The sequence below is a fragment of the Chanodichthys erythropterus genome, chromosome 2, assembly GCF_024489055.1.
Source record: "Chanodichthys erythropterus isolate Z2021 chromosome 2, ASM2448905v1, whole genome shotgun sequence".
Taxonomy (NCBI): Eukaryota; Metazoa; Chordata; class Actinopteri; order Cypriniformes; family Xenocyprididae; genus Chanodichthys; species Chanodichthys erythropterus.
Genome location: NC_090222.1, coordinates 40356411 through 40369361, shown reverse-complemented (window position 1 = coordinate 40369361; position 12951 = coordinate 40356411). Strand labels below are relative to the sequence as shown.

The window sequence follows — 12951 nt, the reverse complement described above, 5'->3', positions numbered from 1 at the left end:
TGAGCTATAAACTAAGAAACACTTTTACATATTTGGAAAACCTAAATAAAAAATAACAGATGTAAATAAAATAAATAAACAATAAAAATATAAATGAACAAATGTAAATAAATGAGTTATAAATTAAGTCTTTTACATATTTAAGTCTTTTACATATAACAAACAACATAGATGTAAATAAAACAAATGAACTAAAAATAAATAAAAACAAATAAACTAAAAATAAATAAATGAAACTATAAATAATTAAACTAAAACGAACAAACAAATATAAAGTACTAAAGGGCCAGAGAGAATGTAAAAATGTTTTTTAAAAAAACAACAAAAAAAGGAAGCATTTTCTTTATTTTAACAGTACAAAATGGCTGTAGTACAAAGATACTCTCATTTAAATCAGCACATATATTGTCCGCTAGGCTAAAAGAAAAATCAACATGAAACATTGTTTCCAACCTGTTTTAATTTCAAAGTGAAACAAGATATTCAATGATAAAAGCATGTATCAACGAATCATCTAAAATAAAACCAAGAATCTTGCATTAAGAAAGTAAATAGTCTATTTTGATTTGATGTCGACTCCAACACACTGCAAAATTATCAGTTACATTTTGATATGATCTACCCTCATGTATGCATCAAAACCAACTCTCTTCACTTAAAACGGCAATTTTATTCAATTAGAATGAAACGAGAGATGCAAGAAAATCTTGTGTAATCCATCATGTACATCCCTGGAGAAAACATGAAGTCCATTACAGTAAGGTAACAGCAAACTGGATATAACATGCGTCTTGTAGACGAGAGAGGGGGCTGGAAAGGTTCGGCTCACACAAGATGTGACGTGTCATTTTAAGATCGCTTTTAGCAGGCTATCGTGACACTGTCATTGTGTTCGCAGTTGGGAAGCTAAAAATAAGTGAAGCTGGAGTTGAAAGACATTCTCATAAATAAAAAAGGAGCATGGGGATGAATTTGCGAATCTGGCGCTCTAGAAAACGTTTGGTTGTGTCAGAGTCACACTGTCTTTAATCCCTCTTGGGGAGTTTTGCGTCGCTAAGCACATGAGTTCAAGCCAAAGGAATGCCAGTCTATGAGGCGAACACACACACACACACACCAGCGATCACACTCCACGTCTCTCGCTTTCAGCATGCATCTGAGATCCAAACGGCCCCTTCAACCCTGCTGGAAACAGCCAGGCTCATTTCCTCACAGCTATGCGCTAGTTTTAGCTTGCAGGGCCAACGCTGACTGCTGGGAAGATCAGCATTTCCAAAGGTCATAAAAGATCACATCACGAGACAAGACGTCCTTTGAAGACGTGCATTAACAGGCATCCGTCACGTCTCCCAAAAAAATCTAGCAAGTGCTTGAGAAATGCGGCCTGTTCCGACAAATTATGTTCAGGAATACACAGTAAAAATTACTTTCCAAATCGTAAATGAAAAAGATTATTGGAGTGTTTTACAAAAAATGCATTTGTAGTTTTTTTTTACTTCAAAATTCAACTTTACTTTGCAATTGCTTGTGAAATGTACTTTTTATTTTGCTTTTAAACAGAACAAAACATACAAGAAAAATTCTGGCATTAATGAAAATAATCTGGGCATTATGGGCTACAATATATGTATTTTTTTATTTAATTTGAGCAGATTAGTTTTATTCTTATTTTAACCCCCTCTCCCTCTTCCTTTTCATTCCCCACTAACAATTTCAGAGTCACAATTGTTTCTACACCAAACTGTGGATCTATAAAATTATATACAGTAAATCCACACTTCATACAGCAACAGCACCCATTTCAAGCGTGCATTAAAAACCTATTTAATATCATTAAAACCCAAATGCATTAAAAATAATAAATGCAATGGACGCCTTAACATCCCAAAAGCACCGCAGAATGACTTCATTACTAATTTTGTGCATAAAACAATGCTCTCGTTGGCTCAGTGCTGCCATTACAGTATGAAGGAGTGGGTGGAGAAACTGTGCAGTCAGAGATTTCTATTATTTTCTTGAGCCTTTGGAGAGGATGGCTCATCGCTGATGGAAAACCATCACTGGCGCATTGTTCATGTTTATTCTCCTCTCTATTAGTCATTTGTACTCTTGAAATGAAAGTCTTTCCATAAACAGGGAAAAACAAGTCCTGGTAACTCTTACTACAAGAGAGAGACGTTTAGTTGGAATACATTCTGGCACAGCTTCCTCCTCACTGAGCAGTCGAAATAATAAAGAAAAAACTAACCAAAAAAAGAAGAAAAAAGAATGCAAATTCATTGTTAGCGCACCTAAAAATGAAAATTCTCTCATTTACTCACCCTCATGTAAGAAAATCTGTTTCTTTCGAACACAAACACGTATCATTATACATGTCACAAAACAATCTGCAGTCAAATGCTCCGAATAAACATAACAAATAAAGCATCCACTTGTTTCCTACGATAGGATCCTTCTGAAGTCTGTACAGAGAAACCGAACGCACATCTGTATACTGTATCAGCGTAGACAGCGCCAGTGATTATAATGACTTCTATTTGCATTTGACGCAGCGCTCACAATCAGTGTAGGCAAATGTCAGCCATTGAGCGACTGAACGCCAGTGGGCGAGGCCTATGGTGTGATGATTGGTCGATGTCTTGCTCTGGAGGCAGTCGTATGCAAATGTATTTGCCTGTGTGATGTCACAGATCCCGCAATATTTTAAACAAGCTGTTTCTGGAGCTTAATTAAATAAATGCTTCATTTATTATGAAGAGGATGTTTTAATCTCTGAAATATTACGTGTGAAAGTCTTCAAAATTTCTCCTTTAAAGATGTAAAGAATAACAGTAAAAAAACTTTAAAAAAAAAAGGTAAATAATGAAAGAATTTACATTTTTAATGTGAACTACTACTTTAAATCCATTTATTTCTCTAATATATTAAATATAAACAAATTATAAAAAAAAAAATATATATATATATATATATATATATATATATATATATATATATATATATGAATAAAGGACAGTATCAAAGACTTCCCAGCGCTCATCTGTGATTCCCAGATCCCTCATTTGCTGGACGGGTTCAAAGGAAGCTTCATTAAACATTTACAGCAGCTCTGCGTGTCTCTCTCTGACCCGGGGTTAATTTATCTAATTACAGCACAAAGCATTCACATTCAGAGCCTGTTTCATCCACACCAATTCATCACTCCTTCATTTGTCTTTCATTCTCTTCCTTGCTTCAGTCTAATGGGTTACTTGTGCACCATGAGTCCAGCACAGATCTAAAGCATCAATTTCACATTATAGAATCGGTGTTAAGTGATGTAGGCCTATGTAATATTAATCTGCGCAAGACAGGGGAAATGCAATAGTCTGCAACCTTTAGATTAGAATGATTTCTAAAGGATCATGTGGCACTGAAAATTCAGCTTTGATCACAGTTCACATATTCACATAGAAAACAATTATTTTTTTAGCCTTGGTGAGCAGAAGAGACTTCTTTAAAAACATTTAAAGGCATAGTTCACCCTAAAATGAAAAGTAAGTCATCATTTATTCACCCTGGTGTTCTTCCAATGCCGTACACAGTTTCTTCTTTTTCAAACCACAAAAGGAGAAATTAAAAAAAAAAAAAATGTCCTGCTCGCACTCATCCATATAATGGCAGTAAATAGGGACCAGAAGCAAGGGTTTTTATTTTTTGTGGTAATCAACAATATGCCACAAATGTTGTCGATGAAGTTTAACTTGTATTGAACCCAGAATATTATTTAAGAGGAACAAAAATACATTTTTGGCAGCAGTTATCTTATAAAACTAAAGAAAGGACCTTTCTCTATATAAAAAGGCAAAATGATTTGAAAGAGATCCATCTTCACGCAGCTGTGTGAAATGTAAGTCAGGTTATCTCTACTTCCTGAAAGAGATACGTTTGCCTGGACAGATAATTACACTGAAGGCATTCGTCTGAACTTCAGCCAGCTGGTCAAACACTGCCAGTGCTGAAACATCTCAAGAGGAAGAACATTTACCTGAAGTCTGATCTACCTTCATTACATTCAGACCGAACAATCTTCAAATCTCAGACTGCAAATGATTAGTGAAAAATATTTTAATAAATGGTAGCACTTTTTAATAAGGCTTCATTAGCTGTGTTTCCATCCAAAGTTGCGAATTTAACTTGTGCGTAAAATTGGAATATTGCAATGTTTGCAAAAATGGCAGCGTTTCCATCCCAATGTGTTCAAGAGAAGAAAATCATCACTTCCTGGGAAATTGGTACAAAATACCTTATTGTAAAGTGATGCCAAAAAATAATATGTTTTGAAAGTTGTATAGAATACTGGAGAAAATACTTTCAAATTTCACATTCAACTCAATATTACTTGCAATTATTTGTGAAAATGTTTCTACTTCTAAATTTTTTCTTAAGTGCAACAATTTTGCCAAAATAAATGCCCAAAAAAATTGCACTGAAGTTATTTGGCTTGTTTATAAAGAAACCAAAAGTGTCAACAAAGATAAATCAAGGTAAATTTAACTTTATTTAAAGTGTCTGAAATTACTGGGTGCGAAATTATAAATGTAATGGTATGGCTTGCAATGAAAATAAATGCATTGAGAAGGCATTGTTTTTCAAATTTCATTTTCACCACAGATTGTTAACAAGCACTGCACATAATTTAATATGTGGTGGAGGAAAATTGCATTTGTTGCCCAATAAACAATTGAGAGTGTAAAAACTGCATTCACAAGGCCAAAAACTAATTTTTTACTGTAGACAATCCTCGACTGCCCAGAGAGATGCTTCAGCCCGATCGATCCACCAGTATGAGTCACAGAAACCCAAGAGCAGCAGGTCGTGTCGTCTCTGCTGGGCTCATGTGACGGTCAGTGCTGAAGGGTGATGGAGTGATTGGTAAGGTCACCGCTGGGCTAAAGCTTGTCCTGCCCTCTCTGGTCCCCACAATAACTGCTGCAGTCCCTGGATGAACTGTCCACATGCATAATTCATCACAAAGGAAACCGTGTTAACAAAGAGACAAGCCAAGACATGCAAATATTGACTGCACTGTCCTGTAGCGCACACGACACGCTCACTCGACTGGTTAATTCACTCCGCTCTGCCAAACATTACTGTACCAGGGTCAGAAATTCACTGGGGTTAATGTAGTTAAATGAAGCTAAAAATAAAACCAAAAAACCCCAACATTTTGTTGCTTTAAAGGGGTGGTTGATTATGAATTCACTTTTTTTTTATTTTAGTAAGTGTGTAATGTTGCTGTTTGATCATAAACAACATCTGCAAAGTTACGACACTCAAAGTTCAATGCAAAGGAGATATTTTCTTTTACACAAACTGCTGGTAGGGACTACAATGTGATTCTTCCCGGGTTGTGACATCACAAACCCTACAATTTACATAAACCCCGCCCCCGAGAACACGCAACAAAGGGGGCGGGGCCATGTCGGGCTGCTTTAGAGAAGAGGAAGAGTTGTTGTAGTAGAGTGTTGTTGAAATGCCGTCATTTTACGCCAAACGAGGGTCAATTCAACACAAAAGATGAACATGACGACACATGCTAGTGGATGAGTTGAATCAACTCCACAGCAACTACATCAATTTATCCACTAACCATTCAGAAACGTCTAAAAGTTGTAACTTCTTCCTGAGTCTCTCCATCAGTGTCGACTCCGGTTTGAACAATGTAAGGCTGTCATTTTGGCTGCGTGAGATTCTCCAGCTTTGTTGTTGTTGAGCTGTTAAAGCTCCGCCCTCTTCTGGAAAGGGGGCGGGGAGCAGCAGCTCATTTGCATTTAAAGGGACACACAAAAATGGCGTAATGGAGTAATGATGCTGAAAATTCAGCTTTGATCACAGGAATGAATTACATTTTACTATATATTCACATAGAAAACTAAATATTTCACAATTTTACTGCATTTATTAATGCAATCTTGGTGAGCAGAAGAGACTTCTTGTAGTGCAATAAAAAAAACACAAAACACATTTATTTATTTGTCTACTTTGTGCTGCCATGTAATAAGGGAGCTTATGCAGCCATTTTTACGCCAAAGTAAACTAATTCTCATTGTAAGATAGACACGTGGATACATTACTACACCCATCAGACTATTCAACCAGTAGCCAAGCACGACACTGACCACGCAGACCATTACAACCACAGAGTTCCTGACCTACCAGGGGAGCAAAAGCAGCACATTAGTAGCAGGTAAAGAGATCTCAAGGAATGCATTCATGCTGCTACACCATAATCCTCTAGGGTCAGGGAGAGGCCGTCGGGTTTAATGAGGTATGATGGGAACATGGGAGTCCTGCCGAGTGGAATATAATGACAATTTCCGAGTTCTCCAGAGCAGGAAGTCCATCATCTCACACACACACATGTGAATTCCGGGGATGGAACTGTTCCAACAGAGAACCAACTGCTTTCAGCACCCGGAGAGAGCGAAACTCCAGCAGCGTGGGGACTAACACCAGACTAGATTTCTAATTGCGTTTGATTTCACTTGGACTCCTAATGAGCTGCACTCAACGAAGCCCATTTTCACTAATTCCTGCACAACCGACACAAGCACAGAAACAGAAAAGAGCCAGAGTTGAAAGTCATGCCAAGTAAGCCTGGTTAACACTCTCCCCAGCCAAAACTGTGGGCAGGTAATTAGTTTAACAGCGGGTGGGATTAAAAAGCGAGCTTCCAGCCGAGGTCTTCGGTTATAGCCTCACACAGGGGAGTCTGCAGTGGAGCCGGCAGAAGGAACACAACGTTTTTATATGAAGCATGGCCAATTCTGAGTACAGGATCAGAGAGACCAGATGCTGTTAAACCACCTGGACCTCTTCAGTCTCACAGCAAACAGAAAAAATATTATATGTATTTAGATTTTAGAGATACTCACATGCTCTCTTACTAGCTCACGAATATATGTAATATGACGTCCAAATGTTCATATATGCTGATGACACAAACATCAATGGCTCCTAACTGAACTCCTTTCCACAAAATGAATAACAGTTTTCTCTTTGTCTTAAGTGCAAACATATTCAGAGTACTCTCTCAATATTCAAAGTGCAAATAGAGACCAAATTTTTCTTCAAGCATGATAAAGACCTGAGAGATGGTTACAACTACACAGTCAAGCCTGAGATTGCTTTCCTATTGTGAGATATTAAAATATAAAATATTGGGTATCAAAATCACGTTTGAAAGTGCGTTCGCGTTTTACTTTCTCTTTCGAATTCGCAATCACGAATACTCTATGAATAGTGAGCAGTGGTGCTAAGTGCGCATTCTACAAGATCAGAAATATATATCAGACGCTTTTAGGCTCTGTTGTGCAACGAATCCTCCGCCATGGTCTTGTCAGTCATCTCGTCACGTGATCAGTGAACTCAGATTCCTGCTGCACTAGTACGACTCTGCAGCTCATTAAATGGTTTTTATTTCTATAAAAAGCAAAATGACAGTGGAGGCGTAATTTAAACATAGCGGTGGCAAATTCTATCCTAATTTCACCCTCACATTCCGTCATGGCAATATCATAAAACAGCTTTTCGCCTCGACGAGAAAACTCATCCAATTTTAATCTCGCAAGATCTCGTCACACCCCTATTGTAAGGTAATCAGCACTAAGGGTTTTTCTAACTCAAGTGGCTCCTCATTTGTGTCCCAAATTCGATTCTATTCAATTATTAAGTTCCATAATCAATGCATTAAATTTTCATTGTCAAACCAACATATGAAGGCACTTAAAAACATTCCATCTGCAAAAGAATGTGGGATTGATATGGTGAGGAAGTGGTTTCTGCCTGTGTTCAGACAGGTTTGGGAGATGCACCAAGTGGCCAAAAGTGCCAGACAGACTCTGGAAAGGTGCAACCTGATCTCCAGCAATCACCAGCATTGCCATCAAGTGGACAAAGGCCAAGACAAGTCCAGGCAAAAGGCAACAAAACCCCAGCTGTGCGAGGCGAAACAGGTTATCAGAGACAAGGTATCTTGATCCGAGAGAAGAAAAAGAGACTATGCATGCAATTCAACCTCCAAATGAGATTCTTAAAGGAATAGTTCATCCAAAAAAAGAAAGAAAATGTTCATCAATTACCTTATGTTGCTTTATTGATCATATTGGTTTTATGGTGTTATTGTGTCATTTTGGAGTTCGACGGCACCAATTCACGTTCATATTCATGTGAAGAAAGTCTTACATGTTTGGAGCAACATGAAGGAAAGTAAATGATGACAGAAGTTTCATTTTACTGTGAACTATTCCACTGAAACTTGAAAAATACTGGATTTTGGACTTTGGAGGAACTTTTTCATGCTCAAACAACAGAATAGGAGCTCTTTACAGAACTATGGCATTACCGCTGATTTCCTACACTATTCATTTGTGCATATCTGCGGCCCAGGATGCATCAGCCCACAGAACCCTCATCGGCTCTTATCTCGCTGATGAAGTGAAGCCTCTGAGATAAGTGCAGAAGTGTCTACCTTCAGAGCAATCAGAGCTTTTCCCATGCAAAAACCCTGGCTTTGGGCATCAGGTTATCATGACACCTTTCTTCTTTGTAGAATCTGCTGTGATTATCAGAATATGCTAACATTGTGTCTATGAAACCAAGAGATCCCGGTGGATGAACATGAAACTGGGTGATTAGTACACTCTTAAAAATGAATGTTCCAAAAGGAAAAAAATCTTTACATAATTATTCTGTGTTAAAGCTACAAAAGTATTTTCTTTGTATTTTGTTGTTTGACTCACATGAATGACAGACGGCAGCAGGTTTTTTAGGCTGCTGTCACTTTAAGAGTGGATGCACGGATCCAATATACTGATACACATGCTTTTGTTTCTCAGAAAACAGCACGCAAGTTCAGAATTGAGTTCTCTTTCGCGTCTTCTTGCACTCAATTGGTTTAAAATCACTTGAATGCTTAAACTGACAGGATCTAAAACACACGCAAATGATAAACTTTCGCTTTATGATTGTTAAAATTTGCAATTAATCCAAGAACTGGATCAACTACGATCCTTATTCTGGACATCGCACATCCTGCCATGTGACTATCGCTGATGTGCGCATCACTATATCGATGCTAAAAGAAATATTGTGCAGCCCTAATTCTGACTTTAAAGATTCAGATAACAAGGGTGATTCAAAAGCACTATTTGTGGTGAACGATTCCTCTACACAACCTCTGTTCTGCTGTAGTGCAACAAGCCAAATTTATTACGCCTTCAGGCTACTTGTAACCGATTAGTAATTAAAGCATATAATTGCTTTTGGAATGTAAAGTCATTTTTTAACTTGACAATAACCAATATAGAAGACTATTCAGTGGCACTGATAATATGGTATTTGATTAAAATTCAAAATGATCTAATAGCATAATGGTATTCATTTCTAAATCTTAATACTTCTCTCAGCAGGAGACAAGTAAGAGCTTGAGGCGGGATCATTATCAAATATTTTTGGAACAAATGTTGAAGCATATTTCTAATGGAAAACGGACTCAGAATGACTCAGTAATCCTCATACAGAATCGGCAGCTGTAGTTGCAGATTAATGGCTGGGATTTGCTCTATGCTGTTCGCTCTACGTAATTCTCAAAACACAAGTAGAAAAAGAATTGCAAATACCTTGTCATACCAAGGAAGCAAGTCATCACTGGCTCTTCGGTCACACGCAGGACAAGCCCAACGCGCACTGGAAATATCTGCTCTCAGCATTCCTTGTCAAATATATCACCTGCACAGCGCTGCCAAGGTCTACAGATACATCATCCTGTCAGAACACCTGGAACACTGGGTAAACAAACCACAGCGGCCTACAGCCCGGAGACAAGAACGATATTCTCTGGGTTTGGGGAATGGGTGCAGGAAACAGCCTCAAACTTCATCTAAACATGAACTACAACTAGTTTGCTTTAATCGGTGTTGATAAGGTCCAAAGATGAACTTACAGGGCAATATTTCCTCCTTGGATTAGATTTTCAGACACATTTATATTTTTAAGTAGGGATGCACCATTTGGAGGAAAAAAAAAAAAATCTAATTGGAATTTTTCTGATAAATTCTGAGAATTATAACGTGATTTTAAAAAATCCAGGTTTGCTGTGCTTGTTTGTAGGGCTGAAAAATTTGGTCAAAAATTGTGTTTATATATAAATATGGCTAATGATAATAATAATTATTATTATTCATATTAATAAATAAATTAAAACAAAATCTGAAATATTAAAATTTTACTATTACACCACAAAACAAAAAAGGGTAAATTTCAGTACTTATATATAGTATATATAATTTCAGTATGTGTATATTAGGGCTATGAAGCCATTAAAATGTTTAATCTAATTAATTACGTGATGTGGCGATTAATTAATCGAATTAATTGCAAATTAATCACACATCAAATTTGGCTGAGAAATTTCTCCCAGAATTTAAAGTCATTATTGTGTAAAGCATCAAATAGACATTACAAAAAGTAGCTTCAACATATAATTTCAACATAAAATTGATTTTAACATAGAATTAAACACCACATCATGTAATTAATTAGATTAAAATATAATATGATGGGCCTCTTTTTTTTATTTTTTGAGTAAAATGAAAAAACTAAAAGACTTTCAAATCACATGAGCCAATATTTTATGCACAATAGAACATATATAACATTAATGTATAAAGGGATACATTTTATACTTATCCACTAAATGAGCTCATTTCAAATTTGATGCCTGCTACAGGTCTCAAAATTGTTGGCACGGGGGCAACAAATGGCTGAAAAAGCAAGAAAATTAGAATAGATTCAGCTGGATAGATGTTCTATCTAGCAACTAATTAAGTTAATTGATATCAGGTCTGTCACATGATTAGCTATAAAAGGGATGTCTCGGAGAGGCAGAGTCTCTCAGAAGTAAAGATGGGCAGAGCTGTGAAAGAGTGTGTAAAAAGATTGTGGAATACTTAAAAAACAATGTTCCTCAACATCAAATTGCAAATCTCATCATCTGCAGTGCATAACATCATCAAAAGATTAAAACGGGAGAAATCTCTGTGCGTAAGGGACAAGGCCGAAGACCTTTATTGGATGCCCGTGGTCTTCGGGCCCTCAGACGACACTGCATCACTCATCAGCATGATTGTGTCAATGAGATTACTAAATGGGCCCAGGAATACTTCCAGAAACCACTGTCGGTAAACACAATCCGCCGTGCCATCTGCAGATGCCAACTAAACCACTGTCGGTAAACACAATCCGCCGTGCCATCTGCAGATGCCAACTAAACCACTGTCAGTAAACACAATCCGCCACGCCATCTGCAGATGCCAACTAAACCACTGTCAGTAAACACAATCAGCCGTGCCATCTGCAGATGCCAACTAAACCACTGTCGGTAAACACAATCTGCCGTGCCATCTGCAGATGCCAACTAAACCACTGTCGGTAAACACAATCCGCCGTGCCATCTGCAGATGCCAACTAAACCACTGTCGGTAAACACAATCCGCCACGCCATCTGCAGATGCCAACTAAACCACTGTCAGTAAACACAATCCGCCGTGCCATCTGCAGATGCCAACTAAACCACTGTCGGTAAACACAATCTGCCGTGCCATCTGCAGATGCCAACTAAACCACTGTCGGTAAACACAATCCGCCGTGCCATCTGCAGATGCCAACTAAACCACTGTCAGTAAACACAATCCGCCGTGCCATCTACAGATGCCAACTAAACCACTGTCGGTAAACACAATCCGCCATGCCATCTGCAGATGCCAACTAAACCACGGTCGGTAAACACAATCCGCCCAGCCATCTGCAGATGCCAACTAAACCAATGTCGGTAAACACAATCCGCCACGCCATCTGCAGATGCCAACTAAACCACTGTCGGTAAACACAATCCGCCGTGCCATCTGCAGATGCCAACTAAACCACTGTCGTTAAACACAATCCGCCGTGCCATCTGCAGATGCCAACTAAACCACTGTCGGTAAACACAATCCGCCGTGCCATCTGCAGATGCCAACTAAACCACTGTCGTTAAACACAATCCGCCGTGCCATCTGCAGATGCCAACTAAACCACTGTCGTTAAACACAATCCGCTGTGCCATCTGTAGATGCCAACTAAACCACTGTCGGTAAACACAATCCGCCACGCCATCTGTAGATGCCAACTAAACCACTGTCGGTAAACACAATCCGCCACGCCATCTGCAGATGCCAACTAAAACACTGTCGGTAAACACAATCCGCCGTGCCATCTGCAGATGCCAACTAAACCACTGTCGGTAAACACAATCCGCTGTGCCATCTGTAGATGCCAACTAAACCACTGTCGGTAAACACAATCCGCCACGCCATCTGCAGATGCCAACTAAAACACTGTCGGTAAACACAATCCGCCGCGCCATCTGCAGATGCCAACTAAACCACTGTCGGTAAACACAATCCGCCGTGCCATCTGCAGATGCCAACTAAACCACTGTCGTTAAACACAATCCGCCGTGCCATCTGCAGATGCCAACTAAACCACTGTCGTTAAACACAATCCGCCACGCCATCTGCAGATGCCAACTAAATCACTGTCGGTAAACACAATCCGCCGTGCCATCTGCAGATGCCAACTAAACCACTGTCAGTAAACACAATCCGCCGTGCCATCTGCAGATGCCAACTAAACCACTGTCGGTAAACACAATCCGCCGTGCCATCTGCAGATGCCAACTAAACCACTGTCGGTAAACACAATCCGCCGTGCCATCTGCAGATGCCAACTAAACCACTGTCGTTAAACACAATCCGCCGTGCCATCTGCAGATGCCAACTAAACCACTGTCGTTAAACACAATCCGCCGTGCCATCTGCAGATGCCAACTAAACCACTGTCGTTAAACACAATCCGCCGTGCCATCTGCAG

At 38.8% G+C, this 12951-nt stretch overlaps 1 protein-coding gene across 1 annotated transcript in view; it reads right to left on the bottom strand.

Moving 5' to 3' along the window:
• The window catches only part of ext1a (exostosin glycosyltransferase 1a), a 64895-nt gene that overhangs the window by 26308 nt on the left and 25636 nt on the right, over nucleotides 1-12951 (bottom strand). The window lies entirely within an intron of this gene.